Below are 21,663 nucleotides of genomic sequence, written 5' to 3'. Positions count from 1 at the left end.
CTTTCTCTGCACTCCAGCTCCTATGTTTTCATGCATAGTTGAGTTGCGTGGCTTTGTTTCCATGTCAAATGTACTGCCTCTTGGCAATTATTTTTGGACAGAATACTCTGAACAGTAGAAATGTGAAGCTGAGTTCCACTGGTTGCTTCCAGTTCTGAGCTGATAGCACTGATGGAAATCTTAGGATTTCCAAGGGAAGTAAGCATGATGTGTCTTTTGGCTGCAGTTATACGTTTTCTTGGCCAAGCAGTTCATCTACGGTTACCCATTTCTTGATACTTCTTCAAAAGAGTTTGAGAAACACATCTTGAAAGTCAAGACTGCTTTAAGATCTTGCCTGAGATAGATCTTTCTCATTCAGTTTAACCATATTATGTTTTATTGCAGTGCTAAGAATTGCCATGGTGTGTGACAGGTGACATCATCTTGCAAATACCTTGATTTTGTGCAAGTGTAGCAAGAAGAATGAACACTATTTTGAAGGCAAGTCTGGCCTTACCGTATTCTAATTTGATTTAGACTTCTCTTTTTTTCTCATACTTTGCAATTTGTCCATTGACTTTACATGCAATTACACTACACAATATCTAAAGTGCAACTACAAGAAGGAGAAGTCGTGGTGTTATAAAAATCACAAGATCAATACACATGATAATGATATGAAAATGATTACGCAACGGAATCAAAATTTTCAAATAATCTAGATTTACTCATCAGCGAGTACACACAGAAATTTACACGTTTAGCCCTTGTCATGCTATCAGTGAGGTTATTAATGGTTATTCTATACACCAACACCTGGCTGCATGTCGCTTGTTCTATTGTGGTTAGCCTGCATGGACTAAATGTTTTACCATGATCTGCAGCATCTTCAGTCTTGTCTTCCATTGAGAACATCTTGGATGGCATATGATTTGTCAGCAATTGCAAAGGGAGCTGCCAGCAGTGGATCTTGATGATTTGCACAATTGCACTTAGCATGGCACAATAATCCCCAGATAACCATTAATCACCTCATTTATAGAATGAGAAGGCGTGCAAGTGCGGGTATTTCTGTGTATACTGTTCACACTAGATAATGAATAAATCAAGATGTTTTGAAGTTTAATTTTTCATTAATTGCATATCTTTAACATGAGATTTCTTACTTGACATTTCCTTCTTTTAGTTGCATTGCAAAGTTGAGGACTGAATATATCAGGTCATATCTAAATATCTGGCCATATTACAAATATATATTTTTTTAAGAAACCATTTGTAAAATGACCTGATATTAATATACCAATTTTGCTATTCTGGGAAATTTTATTATATACATTTGATATAACAACTCCAAACTCATGCAATGGCGCAATCAATATATTAGCTAAAGAAAAGGCTCTAATAGCCAAATGCAGATTAAAGTCTTGGTAAGCCAAAAAATAGGTGAATATTCCACGATTCTTTGAAAAAAAAAGTAGATTGGGTTTGGTAATAAAAGTGTGCAGTAGATCAGAGCATTAACTAAAAACTTCATTGTATGCAAAACATGTCTTTTGTTGGCTTAGCCTCCTAAATGACATGTAAAACTGAATTGAAATCTCATTTTTTTTCCTTGACTAAGTCAGTGTCCCAATTACTTGGAAATAGTTAGCACTTGAAATAAGGCTGCATATTAATTTAAGGGTGGCGAGTGCTTATCGAATCACCTAGAACAGTCTGTCGCTCTTCTCGGTGAATGTAAATCATTTTATGTGCAAATAGCAGGCAAAAAGTCATTTCTATTCATTTGCTACAAGGAATGGTGGAGGACATTCAGATGCTAGTGTTATTGTTGGAGCTAGAGAAGTTATTCTTTACATACCGATATATTATGCTGTTAATGAATTGTGCTTTGAAAGTTTTTTGTGTCATTTCTAGGGGAGTCAATAGACTTTTGAAATAAAACTGTACTAGTTGTTGCCTGGTTTTATGTTGTATTAAAAGCTTTTTTGTGTGCTGTCCTAGCTTTTTGAACAATTTGAAAATTGCTAAGAACATAAATTAATATATTCAAAAAGTGGATGTTTAGATAGGTTCTCAATACATTGTATGTACAATGTACACTATATGATCAAAAGTATTGATAAAACTAAGTATTAATCCTAAATGAGCTTTTACGTCTTCTCATTTTACATTCATAGTTATTAATATGGAGTTGATCTCTTTTTGCAGCTAAAAGAGCTTCCACTCTTCTGGAGAGGTTTTATGCTTGATTTTGGAGTGTGTATCTACTCATTCATCTCAAAGAGTATTTGAGACTAAAGTTTAGCGAACCCAAACAGTAAAGTTCAGCATTCGTACCAATCACTTACTGTTCGAGTATGGACACCGAACACGGACTTCCCCCCGAATACCGAGTGTTTGGCTTATTTTTTTATTATTTATTTACAGCGCAGTAGCCGGCTGATGAATACTCCCATCAGCCACTCCTGCTCTCACTGTTATTAGTGGCAGCAGGTGTCGGATAATGGTAGCAGTAGTCCTATCAACTGACACCAAACTTTATATTTCCAATCACAGTTGCAGCTCACGCTGTCATTTGACAGCGTAGGAACCTTGGCTGTCTGACCGGCGGCTATGATTTTACCACCGATTAGAAGTGGTGCTTGCTATGCTGTCATGCTCAGTTCTTCAATACAAAAAGTGAAACTCATATTATATAGAGATATTACAAACAGAGTGATCTATTTCAAGTGTTTATTTCTGTTAATGTTGATGATTATGGTTGATGATGATGGTTTAAAACAACAGTATCAATGTGCTTGATTGGCCAGCAAACTTGCATGACCTTAACGCCATAAAGAATCTATGGGGTATTGTGAAGAGGAAGATGAGAGACACCAGACCCAACAATGCAGACGAGCTGAAGGCTGCTATTAAAGCAACCTGGGCTTCCATAACACCTCAGCAGTGCCACTGGCTGATCACCTCCATGCCACGCCGCATTGATGCAGTAATTGATGCAAAAGGAGCCCGACCAAGTATTCAGTACATTTACTGAATATACATTTCAGTAGGCCAACATTTCAGATTTTATAACCATTTTTCAAGCTGGTGTTATAAAGTATTCTAAATTTCTGAGATAATGACTTTTGGGTTTTCATTGGCTGCAAGCCATAATCATCAACATAAACAGAAATAAACACTTGAAATCGATCACTCTGTATTTCCTCCTGTCATCCCCCAAAAAATAATCTAATTTATTACAATTGAGGCTTACAAGTGTGAGCAGGTTGCGGGATGCAGTGAGGCAATTTTAAGGAGGGAACAAGTGATTAAATGTGAGGTATATAATGGGGCAAATAGCAGTAACTATAGCAACAGAAGTTCTCTTGGTTGACTTATCGTTTAGGTCAGTTCTTGGGTTGTGGATGTAGCTGAACCAATGATGGTGCCCACAATGGCGGGCACAATGCTGATCCGATTAAGTCCTTTGGGTAATGAGAATCCGTCTTCTGGCGGCAGCGGTTGGATTCCAGTACCTCCCGTTGAAACTTTAGTCCATTTACTAATGCAGCCAAGAGGGTTTAGGTCTTAATACTCTCCGGGTTCAACGTAGAGTGGTGGATGTAAATGGGGGAATCGTGGCACTGCTTACGGTTCCACACTGAGTCTCACTGAGGTGATGCGTGCGCGGTACTCACGAGCCCGGAGTGTTTGGCACCTTGCTTCCTGGCAGATGCTGTTAGTCACCATGGTGATCTGCGGGTGCGGATCTGCTCTCTGACAGGGCTCGAGGGCCAGAGCACTCACTTCTGCCTGTCGCGCGCTATCTCTTCCCGCCAAAACTATGTACTTCCAAGAGCACTGTGGCTGCAGCCGCTTAGCCCCACCCCCTACTCCCGGATGTATAGATTTGTCTGGTCTCATTGGCTTTCCCCCCCGGACAACAGAGGAGACAGCCCCAACAGTTCCGGACCTAGCGCAGAACAGGTACCCACGGTCTGGTCCTTCTTCTTACACACTCATGTTCAGCTATGTCTAATACAATCTAACATCTCTTGATCACTTAAGTAGTAATACACAGCTTTTCCATACATTGAATTACAGCTTGCTATTTTGTGTATGAGTTCCAGCAGTGCAGCTTGCCGAGTACTAACAGTGTATAATATACATATTGTTACAAATAGGATCCGCCAGCAAGTCTGATTGGTTTTCACATTATCATAAGTATGTGATTTGCGTACTACAGTAAGTTCTCATTCTGTTGTGCCAATAGCACATACTTTGTGTCGTATGATGGCCATGCTAGTGGAGCCCAATTTCAAAAACGTGTATATTCAGAAAAGCAGATCACAAGCTGATTGGTACATGACCATAAGTATGTTGAATTGACTTCTGGATCCGAATCCCAACACTCTATGTTACACTATGTCACACACTGTTAATATTTAGCACATTGCATTGCTTCATGAAAGTGTGACCTTGGTTGGGAAGCCCCTTTTTTATATGGCAGTATAACAACACAATCTACTCACTGTAACCATGCACTGTAGTATACCAATGAAAAAAAAACAATATCTATGCTTCTAAAGTCAGCTGCTTATCCATGATGTGTGTACAGTTGTATATTTCTCCCTGCAACAATGTGGGCTTGTGACTTTACTATCTCAGGGATGCACCTGACCTTAAATGTATACATAGTTAAAGTTTTGTTATGATTGGTAGACTGCATTGTATGGTCACAATGTGTTAGGTGTCAGGTTCCTGTCACTGCACAGCAGGAATCTCGAGCCTTGCCTTCAGCGGTCTCCCATTCCTCTCTGGCCGCAGAGGAGGTTGCTCAGCAGACTCATCGGTCCCGGCACTCTGCTCAGGCTAGCACTGTGGGTTTGGTTGCTGTTGCCACCTCTGGTCCAGCTATAGCAATGCATGCTGGTCAGCAGCGAGCTACTCCAGGGACTAAGTCCTCCTTTCGGTCTACTGAGCATACCCGTGGGATGATCTCTCATTGGAGATAGGAGGTCACATGCTCAGGTCCTTCTCCAGCTCAGATTGGACCATCAGGAAGGTCCCAGAAGGACGCTGCTATAAAAGGTTTGCATGGCTGCTCGGCCATGCGCTAGTATACACAGTATTTGGTAGAGGTGTGTGTGTTGATGGATGCTTGTGAAATGCTGACTGACTTATTTTGAAACCCCTTCCTTTTGAAACGCATGTTGGTAGGGTTAAAGTTTACAGTCGGCGCCAAGTTGTGACACTGCCTAGCGCCGCAGTGCTCCCTGCGCTCACACATGCTAGCGCCAGTGTGCGCCAAGCTTTAAGGCACCACTGTACCGCATCTACTGCAGCGCCTGTCAGAGTGGCACCATGCACACTTCTATACCATTAGAGCCCTGAGTCTAGGCTGGTTAGTGGCATCCACCAGTACAGCACTGTATGCACTTCAGTGCAGTTTCTGTGAGTTTAGCTTCTACCTGGCACCGCAGTTGGGGCGCCGAGTGCTAGTGGTCTAGAAGGACTCTAGCCCAGCATCTCTGGGTCTGAGTCCTGAGATTGTACACTAGCGCTCACTCTGCCAAGTCCTGTGACGTTGACAGGCTCCGGCATTTGTTGACAATCCAACACAATGGGCAGCACTTTGAACACATTTTATAAGTGGTCATAAACTTGTAAATAACTCATGAAAGAATAAAGTTACGTTAAAACCAAGAACACAATTGCTTTTCTTGTGAAATTCTCAATAAGTTTGATGTGTCACATGACCCTCTTCCCATTGGAAAAAATAAAGTTGGATCCAAAATGTCCAACTTCAAAATGGCCACCATGGTCACCACCCATAGAAAGAATAGTTGATTTGTCCATGATTAGTTCATTAGATTGGTTGAGGGTTGTTCTTACCCATCCTTCCATGTGTTTTGTGTGGAAGCTTTGTGTCAAATGATTTTCCTTTTGTGTAAATCCAAGCTCTGGATCTAGCAGATGCAGGAGTGCACATAAATCTAAATATAGATGACCCACCTCCCCGAGTGTCAACTCCTCTGTATATTTCATGTGGTGATATATTCCTGAACTCAGCATAGACCGAGGACCTAGGGACATAAAACTGATGTAGATAACTCCAACAAAATATTGTTTAAAATCATTATTTTGATATGTCTAAATATAACAAACAATTAAAAAAGCAAGATTGCCTCAATGGTTTACACTAGATAAGGGACCACCGCATACAAACAATGTAATAAAGTAGCAGATGTTTGAGCAATACATGTAATTTTTAGTCCCAAATACTGGTACACCTAAGAGAGATGACTAATATAAAGTTTCTATATATTAAGGACCACAGGGCCTATTGGGTGCATTCACCCATGGAGCATTAGACTGATCACAGATGCTGTACAAGACCTTATATACTGTATATGCTCGTGTATAAGCCAACCCATGTATAAGCCAACCTCCCTAATTTTGCTACCAAAAACTGGGAAAACTTATTGACTCGCGTATAAGCCTAGGGTGGAAAATGCAGCAGCTACTGGTAAATTTCAAAAATAAAAATAGATACCAATAAAAGTAAAATTAATTGAGACATCAGTAGGTTAAATGTTTTTGAATATCCATATTGAATCAGGAGCCCCATATGATGCTCCATACAGTTCAAGATGGCCCCATAAGATGCTCCATACAAAATACACCCCATATAATGCTCCATAAAGGTTATTAATGGCCCCATAAGATTCTACATAGAATAATATGCCCAATATGCTGCTCCATAAAGGTTATGGCCCCATAAGATGTTCCATAGATTATGCCCCATAAAATGCGCCATAGATTATGCCCACAAAAAATGCTCCATAGATTATGCCCCATAAGGTGCTCCATAAAATGCTCTATCGATTATGCCCCATATGCTGCCCCATAAATTGCTCCATAGATTAAGCCCCATATGCCGCCCCATAAGATGCTCCATAGATTATGCCCCATATGCTGAGCCATGATGCTCCATAGATTATGCCCCCATATACTGCCCTATAAGATGCTCAATAGACTATGCCCCATAAGATGCTCTATAGATTATGCCCCACATGCTGCCCCATAAGTTGCTCCATATATTATGCCTCATATGCTGCCCCATAAGATGCTCCATAGATTATGCCCCATATGCTGCCCCATAAGATGCTCCATAGACTATGCCCCATAAGATGCTCCATAGATTATGCCCCATAAGATGCTCCATAAAGGTTATGCCCCATATGCTGCGACTTCAATTTAAAAAAATGACATACTCACCTCTCGTTGCTGGGGGCCAGATGCCGGTGTCCTGAGCTGGCGGGGACACCAGCACGCTATTGGGGACAGGTACCGGTGTCATCGCTGGCTCAGGGCCCCGGCACCTGAGATATTCACCTGTCCCCGGTCCACCACTGCGCACCGCTCTGTCTGCCGGGTCCTCGGTCAGTGACGTTCAGGCAGCAGAGGGCGCGTACTAACTACATCATCGTGCCCTCTGCTGCCTGAATGTCACTGACAGAGGACCCGGCAGACAGAGCGGTGCGCAGCGGTGGACAGGGGACAGGTGAATATTGCATATACTTACCCCCCTGGTGTGGTCTCTGCAGCCCCACTGCTTCTCTCCGGCAGTTATTCCTTCCTTCAGCAGTCACGTGGTACCGCTCATTAAAATCATGAATATGCGCATATTAATGACTTTAATGAGTGATACCATGTGACCGCTGAAGGACGGAGCCTGAGACCGTGGGAGAAGGGGGGGCTTCAAAGATGTGCCAGGGGGGTAAGTGTGATCTGACACCCCCGCTCCTCCTCCCCCTGCCAACTCCCAGGCATATATGACTCGCATATAAGCAGAGAGGGGGACTTTCAGCCCCCCAAAAATGGGCTGAAAATCTTGGCTTATACGCGAGTATATACGGTAGTTTGATTTGACTTAATAAATATTTATCAGTGAAGAAGGAGATCCTAATAGTAAAAGATGGGCAGCTTCTTTGCACTGGTGGCAATATCCCAGTGATGGAATCGAAAGATCATGAAGGATAAAAGGATTTATTTGTGGTATAAATGCTACATGTTTTGAGGGTAACCAACCTCTTCTTCAGGAACATGATCACATTGAAGATATAATTAACTGTGAGCAGTTATATAGGCGCACTGATTTTTGGAAAAAGAAAACCACATGAAGTATCAAAGTTCAGTAACAGACATACACCTAAATACAAACACTATAAAAACATCATTACTATCAGGATCCTGACAGCGTCGTCGTACAGCCTCCGCTGAGCAGAGACTCACCCGCATTGTAGGGACCCCTGGGGACAAGAACAGCCGGAAAGTACAGATGCACATGACCTGAACGCTGAAGGTTAGCAAGCCGGCACAGGACCTACGGTCACGTGACTGCAAGGGGGTGGGGCTTAACGTCCTGCTTTCAGAGAAAGTAGAAAACTCAGAGTCGGGCAAAACGGAGGTCATACACAGTACGGGCAAACGAGGTGCAGGAGGGATAAACAGACGGGAGGTCAGACAAAGCCAAAGGTCATACACAAGAGGGCGGTGCGGTACCAAAGGGACGAGCAGAGAGCAGTCGAGTCACACGCAGAGAGTTATACACGAGAGAGCAGTGCGGTACAAGAGGGGCAGGCAGAACTCGTAACAGGGACAGAACCGGATCACAATCAAACAAGCAACAAGTTATCAGGCACAAGGCACACATATACAAGAGGTCAACTAACTCAGCTGAGGGCAGGAGTATAACTGACACCGGACCTAAGTCCAGTGAGCATTAAATAGCCGCCCTCTGCCAGAGAGAGGCAGAACAATTAACCCCCAGTCTGACCAGGACGGGCCAAAGCGAAACCCCGTCCTGGATCATGACAATTACAGTATACAGTCCAAATGTTGAATGTTAAACACATATATAACCAGTTAAATATCTTTAAATATAAATTACAAAAATATAAATAAAATTAAAATAAATTGACGTAATGATAATAATAAAATTAAGTCGGTGGAATAGAATTAGCTATGATCTTGTAACAATCTCCATTAGCAGTATGTTTAGGTGGAGAGCTTGATGATTTTTTAAAAAAAACATGGTAGGATGGTGGAGGATGATACTTCATATTTAGTTATTAATTTATTTGTTCCTGTTCTGTTCCTAGACTGACTAAAAGGACATAGAGGAATAAAAGCAACCAGAAGTTTAAAAACAGATATCTGATGATTATTGATACTAGTGTGGTATATCCTCAGCAGAGACATATTTACATTTCAATGTGGGTATAATATATTTCTAAATGGACTGAGTTTATTTTACATAAAGTGGTCACAATAAGTGCCGGTTTTAGAGATCCCTGCCTAATAAAATAAATTAAAACAAATTGTTCTGTAATGGTTTTGGGGAGGTTGATGTACCATTAATGATCCATCAATAGCTAACCATTCTACCTTTACCTGAGCTGGTAAATGTACATGAGAGACAGTTAGTATTGAAGACACACGCCTGCCATACACCACTGTGCAGACCACCTTGTTTTCATTCTCATCTAGATATCAAGGTTATTACCCTCACTCCATTTAGAAGAATCATATGTGAACTTGAGAAAATTATTGGTATTAAATCATCATCTAACTTATATGCGGACTTCTGTTGGTGATTTACAGAAATACATGTGAAATTTCGTTAAGCCCATTGGGAACAAGTATATTAAATTTATAGATCCAGTATAATTACTTTCTATTAAGTTGGGCCATATAGTCTTATGTATCATGGAAATGGTGATCTATGAAATTGTTTAAATTCTTTATTGTGTTTGATGGTGCAGTGTCCTGGTAATCAGTGTTTAAGGAACCCCTTCTGAATGTTGGGCCTATGTGAATTCTGTTGATGTGTAGGAATAAGTATAATTTATCACCTGAGCATGTAATCACATATATTACATGATATCCTGCTACTCATAGGGAAAATTTCCCCTTTTGGTTTACAGTGGGTACAGAAAGTATTCAGACCCCTTTAAATTTTTCACTCTGTTTCATTGCAACCATTTGGTAAATTCAAAAAAGTTAATTTTTTTCCTCATTAATGTACACTCTGTACCCCATCTTGACTGAAAAAAAACAGAAATGTAGAAATTTTGGAAAATGTATTAAAAAAGAAAAACTGAAATATCACATGGTCATAAATATTCAGACTCTTTGCTCAGTATTGAGTAGAAGCACCCTTTTGACCTAGTACAGTCATGAGTCTTCTAGGGAATGTTGCAACTTGCAACAAGTTTTTCACACCTGGGTTTAGGGATCCTCTGCCATTCTTCCTTGCAGATTCTCTCCGGTTCCGTCAGGTTGGATGGTGAATGTTGGTGGACAGCCATTTTGAGGTCTCTCCAGAGATGCTCATTTGGGTTTAGGTCAGGGCTCTGGTTGGGCCAGTCAAGAATGGTCACAGAATTGTTCTGAAGCCACTCCTTTGTTATATAGCTGTGTGCTTAGGGTCATTGACTTGTTGGAGGGTGAACCTTTGGCCAAGTCTGAGGTCCAGAGTACTCTGGGAGAGGTTATCATCCAAGATATCTCTATACTTTGCCCATTCATGTTTCCTTCAATTGTAACCAGTCATCCTTACCCTGCAGCTGAAAAACACTCCCATAGCATCATGCTGCCACCAACATGTTTCACTGTTGGGATTTTATTGGGCAGGTGATGAGCAGTGCCCATTTTTTTCCACACATACCGCTTAGAATTATCTTCTACATCTCATCAAACCAGAGAATCTTATTTCTCATAGTCTGGGAGTCCTTCATGTATTTTTTAGCAAACTCTATGCAGGCTTTCATATGTCTGGCATTAAGGAGATCCTTCCGTCAGGCTACTCTGACATAAAGGCCCGCCTGGTGGAGAGCTGCAGTGATAGTTGACTTTGTGGAACTTTCTCCCATCTCCCTACTGAATCTGTGGAGCTCAGCCACAGTGATCTTGGGGTTCTTCTTTACCTATCTCACCAAGGCACTTCTCCCACGATTGCTCAGTTTGGCTGGACAGCCAGGTCTAGGAAGACTTCTGGTGGTCCCAAATTTCTTCCATTTAAGGATTGTAGAGGCCACTGTGCTCTTAGGAACCTTGAGTACTGCAGAAATTCTTTTGTAACCCTGGCCAGATCTGTGCTTTGCCACTATTCTGTCTCTGAGCTCCTTGACCAGTTCCTTTGACCTCATGATTCTCATTTGGCCTAACATGCACTGTGAGCTGTGAGGTCTTATATAGACAGGTATGTGCCTTTACAAATCAAGTCCTATCAGTTTAATTAAACACAGCTGAACTTCAATGAAAAAGTAGAACCATATCAAGGAGGATCACAATGAAGTGGACAGCATGTGACTTAAATATGAGTGTCTGAGAGAAGGGTCTGAATACTTATGGCCATGTGATATTTCAGTCTCTCTTTTTTAATAAATTTGCAAAAATTTCTACATTTCTGTGTTTTTTCAGTCAAGATAGGGTGCAGAGTGTACATTAATGAGAAAAAAAATGAACTTTTTTGAATTTACCAAATGGCTGCAATGAAACAGAGTGAAACATTTAAAAGGGTCTGAATACTTTCCGTACCCACTGTATATGTAAAGAAAGTAAGACCGTGGCAGATGGCTTGGACTTGCACAATTTTTTGTGTTACATCTCATGATTCCCTAAGGCTGGTGATCAAGACAATTATTGACATTGTTTTGGTCTGACCTGGATCCAAGTCAACTAGGAGCTAAGATGTTTTTCATAGTGGGAGCCCTATAAAATGTAACAGTTGGGTTCCTAGGTAAGGATTTCCCCAATATGAGATCATCCAAAAGGATGTCCCAGTGATCCTGAAAGATCTTCCAAATATTTTTGCAGCTTCTATTATATGTAATTACAAAACTATATTCGAACTTGTCATTTTTGGTCTGATATTTCTTATGCTTAATAAGGGTGATCTGTTCTTGATTGTGTTACGGAAGGCACGTGTAAGAAGTTCCATTGGATATTTGTGTACGGAAAATCTCTGCTTCAAGATACCTGCTTGTTCTGAAAAATCTGAATCAAAGGTGCAGTTCTGCCTGATTCTTTGATACTGATTTATGAATATTTTCAATCAATTTCATATAGTGCCCACTTCTGAAGTGGATATAACTACTGGCGTCCAATGTATTGAAATATGTTTGTTTCCTTACTATCACTTTCTAGTCCGTGGCCTGTGATTGCAGCAGCTGATCTATGTGCATAAATTGTTGCAATTGCAAAAATACAAAGTGAGCAAACACCCCCTTCTTTTTTTGTCTCATTATCACAGGCAAAATCTTATTTGCGTGATTGTTCCCCAGCCTCTTCGCAGAAGGAGAACCTGTAATACTTTTAATTCTGTAGCACTTACTCATATATAGCTCCAACACATACAGTATGTTAACAAAGGTACAGTGGACAGACCCTTTAGTGTATAACAATCCCCTAAACCCCGCCTAATCGTTGTTATTGATAGCTGAAATATTATTATTTGCGCCTGTCATTGCAGGATTCCTTCAGCTTAGACTGCAATGAAGGTTTATGAAGAAATTAACCAGCACAGAATTTTGGAGTTTTTTGATAAAAAAAACAACAAAAAATTGAAAGGTTTTTCTGAGGTGCACATTTGCCTGCTTTATAAATAAAAATATCTTCTCTAATAAAAGTGTTACAAAGTTTCATGCCTGCCACCTACATGTTTTAGCTGAGTTATTGATTTTTTGAGTATTTTTGTATCCAAGCCGATCACCCTGACAAATGAACCAGATTTCTTCAGACAGTTTTCCTTCACATTCCATTGTGAACTACTGTGTTTGACATTCTTTTTTATGTTAATTGCTATTGATCTTTTCATTTTACAAGGATATATGACTCTTTATATAAACCTTTGCTTATGGAGTCTGATTTTTGCTTGCTATGTTTGGTTCTGCGACTCTCTTTAGAACAGTATGAATTAGTCTCAGACCAATTCACTTTAATGCACCAGCTGCTCACAAGTTTAACTCCAGGATTCATGCAATTTAAGTTAAATTATCAAGACAAGATGCAAATGCATGCTTTGTTTAAAGGCTATAGATTAAATTTAGCATTCATTTGCATAATTTATGCAGTATTGACCTTCTTGTAATATGAAAATAATTAAAGTAACTAAATGTAATAAAAAGCACTTTGCCAAAGATATCTAGTTTAATTCATTAATAACAGTTGAAACCAATGCATCTACTTGGGAACTCGCTAATATACTAAATTGCAAAAAATAAGCAACATGCAATCATGCTATCAAAGGGCTATAAAAGTTCTTAATAATTAGAGTCTACTGGTTTTGACCAATAGAAATTATTTTAGATTGTTCGAAGGTCATCCATTTGCAGAAACCAATTAATGTTGGTATCACATTGTGCTTTGGCCACAAGTTATTGGCTTCTTCAGGGCACAAAGTTAATCCGCCTCACTGAAGTGAATGGCCCTCTATGAGGGTCTACCCAAATCTCATTATTCAAGGCCTGAAACAGAAGACCTCCATGGAACCAATGATGTGGGGCCCAAATTTCAAGTGAACATACCTTAAGGCTTCACTGATGGTACATTCACACAACCATATTTTCAGGCCAAGTACTGTCTGTGTGGATAACGGATCATGAATACAGCGCACAGGCCAATATTAATCAATGTGTTAATTCACATTGGGTCGTGTGAAAACAAATCTCAGCATTTGTTAGTCTCATTCAATTTTTGGATACATTTCAATCGATACATAAAAAATTTTGATGAAATAGTGACGTTATCCATCTAGAATTAGTTTTTAATATATCCATTGCAATTATTAACATCAGAGACTGTATTTGACCTTTTCTCATTTTTTAATGACAAAAATGGATGACATTGGGATGTCCAAAACAGACATATGGATGATAAATGGATTATTTTCATACCCTCTTATGTACATAGAAAAATCAATATAAGAAAGTCCTTACAATATCATATGTTTCTAAACAAAACATCAAATCAACAATGTGCATCTAGACAAACATCACCGTCCAGAGCACAAAACATGAACCATGAAAACAATTGGTTACGTTTAAAATAATTTTTATTGATTAATATTAAAATGAATGAACCAATTTAACAGCAAAAGTCACATATCAGTTGCCTCGAAAATTAAAGGAAACAGAGCCACCATGCAATGCATACATGTATAAATAGATAGACCATCCAATATAAATATGTTACATAGAGAACAGTTTTTTAATTAAGGTTGAAAAAAGTAATTCAATTAAAAATTAATCTTCATATTGTATATCATTCAAAGGCCTATGTATAGGTAAAGCCACAAATCAATGTGCAAAGTACATGCAAATTGTCTTGTATACAATAAATCTCTTTGTGAAACAGAGTATAAGCGCTATTGCACAGAGTGTATACAATGAATCTCTGTGGGGAGCAGAGTATAAGCGCTAATGCACAGTATATATAAAATCTCTATGAAAAACAGAGTGTGAGCGCTATTACACAGAGTGTATACAATAAGTCTCTGTGGAGAACAGAATATAGGCGCTATTGCACAGGATGTATACAATGAATCTCTGTGGGGAGCAGAGTATAAGCGCTAATGCACAGTATATATAAAATCTCTATGAAAAACAGAGTGTGAGCGCTATTGGACAGAGTGTATACAATGAATCTCTATGAGGAACAGAGTATAAGCGCTATTACACATAGTTATACAATAAGTCTCTATGGAGAACAGAATATAGGCGCTATTGCACAGGATGTATACAATGAATCTCTATAGGAAACAGAGTATAATTGTTATTGCACAGAGTGTATATAATAAGTCTCTATGGAGAGCAGAGTGTAAGCACTATTGCACAGAGTGTATACAATGGATCTCTACGGGGAACAGAGTATAAGCACTATTGCACAGAGTGTATACAATGGATCTCTACGGGGAACAGAGTATAAGCACTATTGCACAGAGTGTATACAGTAAGTCTCTATGGGGAACAGAGTATAAGCGCTATTGCACAGAGTGTATACAATGGATCTCTACGGGGAACAGAGTATAAGCACTATTGCACAGAGTGTATACAATGGATCTCTACGGGGAACAGAGTATAAGCACTATTGCACAGAGTGTATACAATGGATCTCTACGGGGAACAGAGTATAAGCACTATTGCACAGAGTGTATACAGTAAGTCTCTATGGGGAACAGAGTATAAGCACTATTGCACAGAGTGTATACAATGGATCTCTACGGGGAACAGAGTATAAACACTATTGCACAGAGTGTATACAATGGATCTCTACGGGGAACAGAGTATAAGCGCTATTGCACAGAGTGTATACAATGGATCTCTACGGGGAACAGAGTATAAGCGCTATTGCACAGAGTGTATACAATGGATCTCTACGGGGAACAGAGTATAAGCACTATTGCACAGAGTGTATACAATGGATCTCTACGGGGAACAGAGTATAAGCGCTATTGCACAGAGTGTATACAATGGATCTCTACGGGGAACAGAGTATAAGCACTATTGCACAGAGTGTATACAATGGATCTCTACGGGGAACAGAGTATAAGCGCTATTGCACAGAGTGTATACAGTAAGTCCCTAAGGGGAATAGAGTATAAGCGCTAATACACAGGATGTATATAACTAATCTCTATGAGAAACAGAGTATAAGCGCTATTGCAGAGTGTATACAATAAGTCCCTAAGGGGAATAGAGTATAAATGCTATTGCACAGAGTGTATATAATAAATCTCTATGGAGATATGGAGAGCAGAGTGTAAGCACTATTGCACAGAGTGTATACAGTAAGTCCCTATGGGGAACAGAGTATAAGCACTATTGCACAGAGTGTATACAATGGATCTCTACGGGGAACAGAGTATAAGCACTATTGCACAGAGTGTATACAATGGATCTCTACGGGGAACAGAGTATAAGCGCTATTACACATAGTTATACAATAAGTCTCTATGGAGAACAGAATATAGGCGCTATTGCACAGGATGTATACAATGAATCTCTATAGGAAACAGAGTATAATTGTTATTGCACAGAGTGTATATAATAAGTCTCTATGGAGAGCAGAGTGTAAGCACTATTGCACAGAGTGTATACAGTAAGTCTCTATGGGGAACAGAGTATAAGCACTATTGCACAGAGTGTATACAATGGATCTCTACGGGGAACAGAGTATAAGCACTATTGCACAGAGTGTATACAATGGATCTCTACGGGGAGCAGAGTATAAGCACTATTGCACAGAGTGTATACAATGGATCTCTACGGGGAACAGAGTATAAGCGCTATTGCACAGAGTGTATACAATAAGTCCCTAAGGGGAATAGAGTATAAGTGCTAATACACAGGATGTATATAACTAATCTCTATGAGAAACAGAGTATAAGCGCTATTGCAGAGTGTATACAATAAGTCCCTAAGGGGAATAGAGTATAAATGCTATTGCACAAAGTGTATATAGAAAAATCTCTATGAGAAACAGAGTGTAAGCGCTGTTACACAGAGTGTATACAATGAATCTATATGGGGAACAAAGTATAAGCGCTATTACACAAAGTGTATATAATGAATCTCTATGAGGAACAAAATATAAGCGCTATTGCTTAGAATGTATACAATGGATCTCTGTAGGGAACGAAGTATAAGCGCTATTGCACAAAGTGTATACAATAAATCTCTATGAGGAACAGAGTGTCAGCGCTATTGCACAGAATGTATACAATGAATCTCCATAGAGAACAGAATATAGGCGCTATTACACAGAGTGTATACAATGAATGTCCAAAGGGAACAAAGTGTAAGCGATATTGCACATCGATCAGTTCAAGAGTTTTTTTTACCAGGCATCAATGAAAGGGATAACCATATTATAATTACCTAGGCCAAAAAATAAAGTGCAGAGTGCTGGTGGCACCCCAACTCACGTTTCGTCATTTCTTCCTCAGAGGGCATGTTGGAAGAAGATCAGTGGTTGGGGACAGAAGAAATGGAGAGAAGGTGTAGAAGTTGCTGACACCAGTACAAAAAACAAGGCACTTTGAAGACAGGTATAGAGAATGGTATCTAAAAAGAAAATTAAAATACTAGTAGAGCTAAAGCTAAAAAGATTATGAAGAGATAACCAGAAACGCAGAAACCTAGCAATGTCAGATCACTCCACGAGGAGCATACAGAACTGCAGGTCGTATGTGACATTGCATAGATTCCAATCTACAAAATGGAGCAGATTAAAACGGTTAGAAGCCGCAGACGCAGGGAGCCATGAGTATGGATTTAGCAAAGCAGACCCAATGGCAGTGGCAAGGGCTGGCACCAACCTGACATATATCCTAGCCAGCCTTTGTCTGTGCTCTTAGTAGATGATATCTAAGAAAACGGGAAGTATGCTTGGGGGGGGATGCAATACAATGTAGTAACTCATGGAAAAGCAGATTATTACTTTAAAAGCACACACGCCCCCTGAGGAACAGCTGACATGTGTCCGGAATAGCCACGGGTGGAATCGCGATCCACCCACAGCTATTAATTAGTTAAATGCCTCTGTTTAATTCGCACTTCTGGCCATCGGACCGGAAATCCACCCACCGGAAATCTATATGCCGTTAATCTTCATAAACTTTCAGACTGCCTACATTTATCATTGTCCCCAATCTCCTCTTTTTCCTGTCCTGATCTGGCTGTACACCACTGCAATGACACTCTCAGAAGCACGTTTGACCAAGTAGCGTCCCTCACCCTCAGAACCTCCAAACACAGAACAAAACAGCCCTGGCTCACATTACAAACTCTATTTATCCAGCAATGCTCTAGGAGTGCTGAATGCTTATATAGGAAAACTCGCACACCAGAACCTTCATTAACTTCAAATTTATATTAAGAACCTATAACTCTGCCTTCCACCTTGCCAAACAGACCTACTACACCACTCTGATCTCCTCACTATTCATCAACCCCAAGAAACTTTTGACACCTTTGACTTCCTCCTCAGGCCGAAAGCACAAGCCCCTATCACAGACATTTGTGCTGATGACCTGGCCACCCACTTTATAGAGAAAATAGATAATATTCGTCAGGAAATCCGCTCCCAGCCACCAAGTGATCTGACTCCCATCCCTCTCTGCAGTTCCCTTGGCTCACACTCCACATTTGATCCCATCACAGAAGAGGTTTCCAGGTTCCTCTGTTCTTCTCGTCCAACTACATGCACTGCTGACCCCATTCCCTCACATCTCCCCCAGTCTCTCTCTCCAGTTGTCACTACTTACCTAACTACAATCTTTAATCTTTTCCTGTCCTCGGGCATTTTCCCATCCTCCTTCAAACACTCTATCATTAGTCCATTTTTAAAGAAACCCGCCCTCGACCCATCCTACACAAACAACTAAAGACCAGTTTCAAATCTCCCTTTCATCTCTAAACTCTTGGAGCGACTTGTCTACCTCTGCCTTACCCGTTACCTCTCCACTTATTCCCTCCTATACCCTTCACAGTCCGGCTTCTGCCCCCTACATTCAATAGAAACTGCACTCATCAAAGTGACCAATGACCTTCTGATGGCAAAATGTAACAGTGACCACTCTCTGCTCATTCTTTTTGATCTTTCTGCAGATTTTAACACTGTTGACCACCATCTCCTACTCTCTAGGCTCCAGTCACTAGTCATTAAGGAAACTGCCCTCTCCTGGTTCTCTTCCTATCTTTCTGACTGCTCCTTCAGTGTTTTGTTCTCTGGCTCCTCTTCATCTCCTCTTCCTCTCTCTGTTGGGGTACCTCAGGGCTCAGTCCTTGGCCCCCTTCTCTTCTCTCTACACAGCCCCAGTTGGACAGACCATCAGTAGATTTGGCTTTCAGTAACATCTTTATGCTGATGACACGCAACTATACACATCATCCCCTGACCTTACCCCCGCTGTACTACAGAACACCAGTGACTGTCTGTCTGCAGACTCCAACATCATGTCCGCCCTCTATCTGAAACTCAACCTCTCCAAAACTGAACGTCTTCTGCTCCCGCCGTCCACTAACCTCCCTAAATCTGACATTGCCCTCTCCGTGGGTGGCACCATAATAATACCCCAGCAGCAGGTGCACTGTCTGGGTGTTATGATTGACACTAATCTCTCCTTCACCTCCCATATACAATCTCTTGTCATATCTTGCCGCTTACATCTAAAGAACATCTCTAGAATCCTTCATTTTCTCACCATGGAAACATGTCACCTTTTTGCACTCCTGTAATGCTTTATTAATTGCCCCCCCCACTCAACTTTCCCCTCTCCAGTCTATCATTAATGCAGCAGCCAGGGTCATCCATCAAGCTAATTGGTACTCAGACGTGTCCGCTCTTCCCCAGTCGTTACACTGGCTGCCCAATCACTACAGAATCCAATTCAAAGTACTTGTTCTCACTCACAAAGCTCTCCACAGTTCGGCACCCCCTTACATCTCTTCCCTCATTTCTGTCTATCGACCTAGTCGATTGCTGCGCTCTGCAAATGTTTTTTGACTAACCTCTGCACTAATCCGCACCTCACACTCTCAACTCCAAGACTTATCGCTGCGCAAATCCTTTGGAATGCTCTACCCAAGAAATTAGGACCATCCACAACTTGCACAGTTTTAGATGCTCCCTCAGAGCACATTTGTTCAGAGCGGCCTATCTCATTCCCTAATCAAAGTCATTTTATGTGTAAGTGTGTGTGTGTGTGTGTAGCCCATTCACTACCTCTATCTATCCCCCACTCCCTCAAGATGCCTGTACCATCATTGTAAATACACACCTGTACTTTGTATCTCCCCCACCTCATTGTAGATGGTAAGCTCTTACGAGCAGGGTCATCTTATTTCGCTTTAATTATTGTATTGTTAACGTTGTTACTTATGACTGTTGTGTTTGAAACTGCTAAACTGCAAAGCGCTGCGGAATATGTTAGCACTAAATAAATAAAGATTATTATTATTATTTATTATTATAAAAAGCTGGACCAGCAATGCCGAGCTTCCTGCGTTCCACAGACCGGAAGCCCAGCGTGAACCACATACGTCACATCCGGCCAGTAACCACTTCCCCCCAGACCAGATGACATGCTGACATAGGTGGAAATTAGCTCTATATGAGTATCGAGGCGGGGATATCCGATTTAACCAGATACTAGAGCGTGGCAGGGATGTATAAACTCAATTTGAGTCACTGAATAAATCACATTTAGCAAGTAATAACTTGTAAATGGCCCTACGAACCTTGTAAAGGTAATTCTGTATCAGGAGTAAACAAATCAATACAGTGTAACTTAAATAGAATTTGTCCAATAGGAAAAGTTGCAAACATGATGACAGATAGACGACAAAAGGCTACATATACTGTATATCTTTCAACATCAAACATGGAGCCATGACAGATCATCTGAAAAGAGGAAAACTGAAAAAAAAGAGAAAGAAGAGGGGGTGGGAGTGCGCTGAATCATCCCTATTAAAAACTGTACTATTAAATGGCTACCTAATGCAAAGGTTGGCACCCTAATAACCTGCGCATTGGCACCCCCACTCAATAATTCTTTGTGAAAGAGAACAAAAAAATTCTGCTCTTAACTGGAAAATAATGATGAGTTTCTACATGATGTCAGATTTCTCTACCATCTGAGAGATCCAGATCCCAATTTTTTGGGAGAAGGTCCCTTCATGGGTCTCACTAACAGCCACAGTTGCACGGAACTCAGTCCAGACTCGACGTGATACAGCAAAAATGATCATTAGTGTTCCAGCTGCTTAAAATGAATTCTTTATTGAAGACAAGTTAAATCATGATTTTTGGCTCAATCCTCCGAATAGTGGATGCGCACACAAGGCGCTAAGATTCCAGCTAGACTGTCAGCGCCTTGAGTGTGCACTATTCTGAGGAATGAGCCAAAAATCATGATTTAACTTGTATTCAATAAAGAATTTGTTTTAAGGAGCTGGAACACTAATCATCATTTTTGCTAAAAGAAAAAGTAAAAGTAAAATAAATAAATAAAAGTAAAATAAAAGTAATAGAAAGCCACCTTTGACCAATGATCCTTGCTCAATCCATGTTTTCCTAAATCTAGTCTTGAGAGATTTGAAAAGACTAGATGATGTTATACAATATAGACACCATAATTTAAGCAAAAAAGAAATGGATAGTCTATGTAAATTGGAGCTGGACCAGGGTATAACCATAAAACAATCTGACAAAGGTGGAAACATAGTGGTCATGGATACTCCAAATTATAGGGCACTATGCAACTCCCTCTTACAGGAAAATATGGAGTATGAGAGGCTAGAGACCCATCCCTTAGGGATCTGTCTTGAGGAACTAAAGACATTTGTCAATAGGTATTTCCAAAGTTGACTTGTTGATTGTGATGAGAGGGACCTTCTTATCCCGCAACATCCAGTGGTGGCAACTTTTTATTATCTGTCCTAAATTCATTAAGGCATAAACCCCTTAAGAGGAATACCAATTGTGTCGGGGTTTGATAGCCTTACTCAAAACCTAGGGATCTACCTAGAAAAAATTCACAGACCATTTGTTACCTCATTGAATTCTTACATACGTGATATGACAGATCTTCTGCTAAGGTTGGATAATATTGATTTAGAGCCTGAC

This window comes from Dendrobates tinctorius, unplaced genomic scaffold, assembly GCF_039654945.1.
Source record: "Dendrobates tinctorius isolate UK_male_01 unplaced genomic scaffold, ASM3965494v1 ptg000016l, whole genome shotgun sequence".
Lineage (NCBI taxonomy): Eukaryota > Metazoa > Chordata > Amphibia > Anura > Dendrobatidae > Dendrobates > Dendrobates tinctorius.
This window is presented reverse-complemented; position numbering follows the sequence as displayed.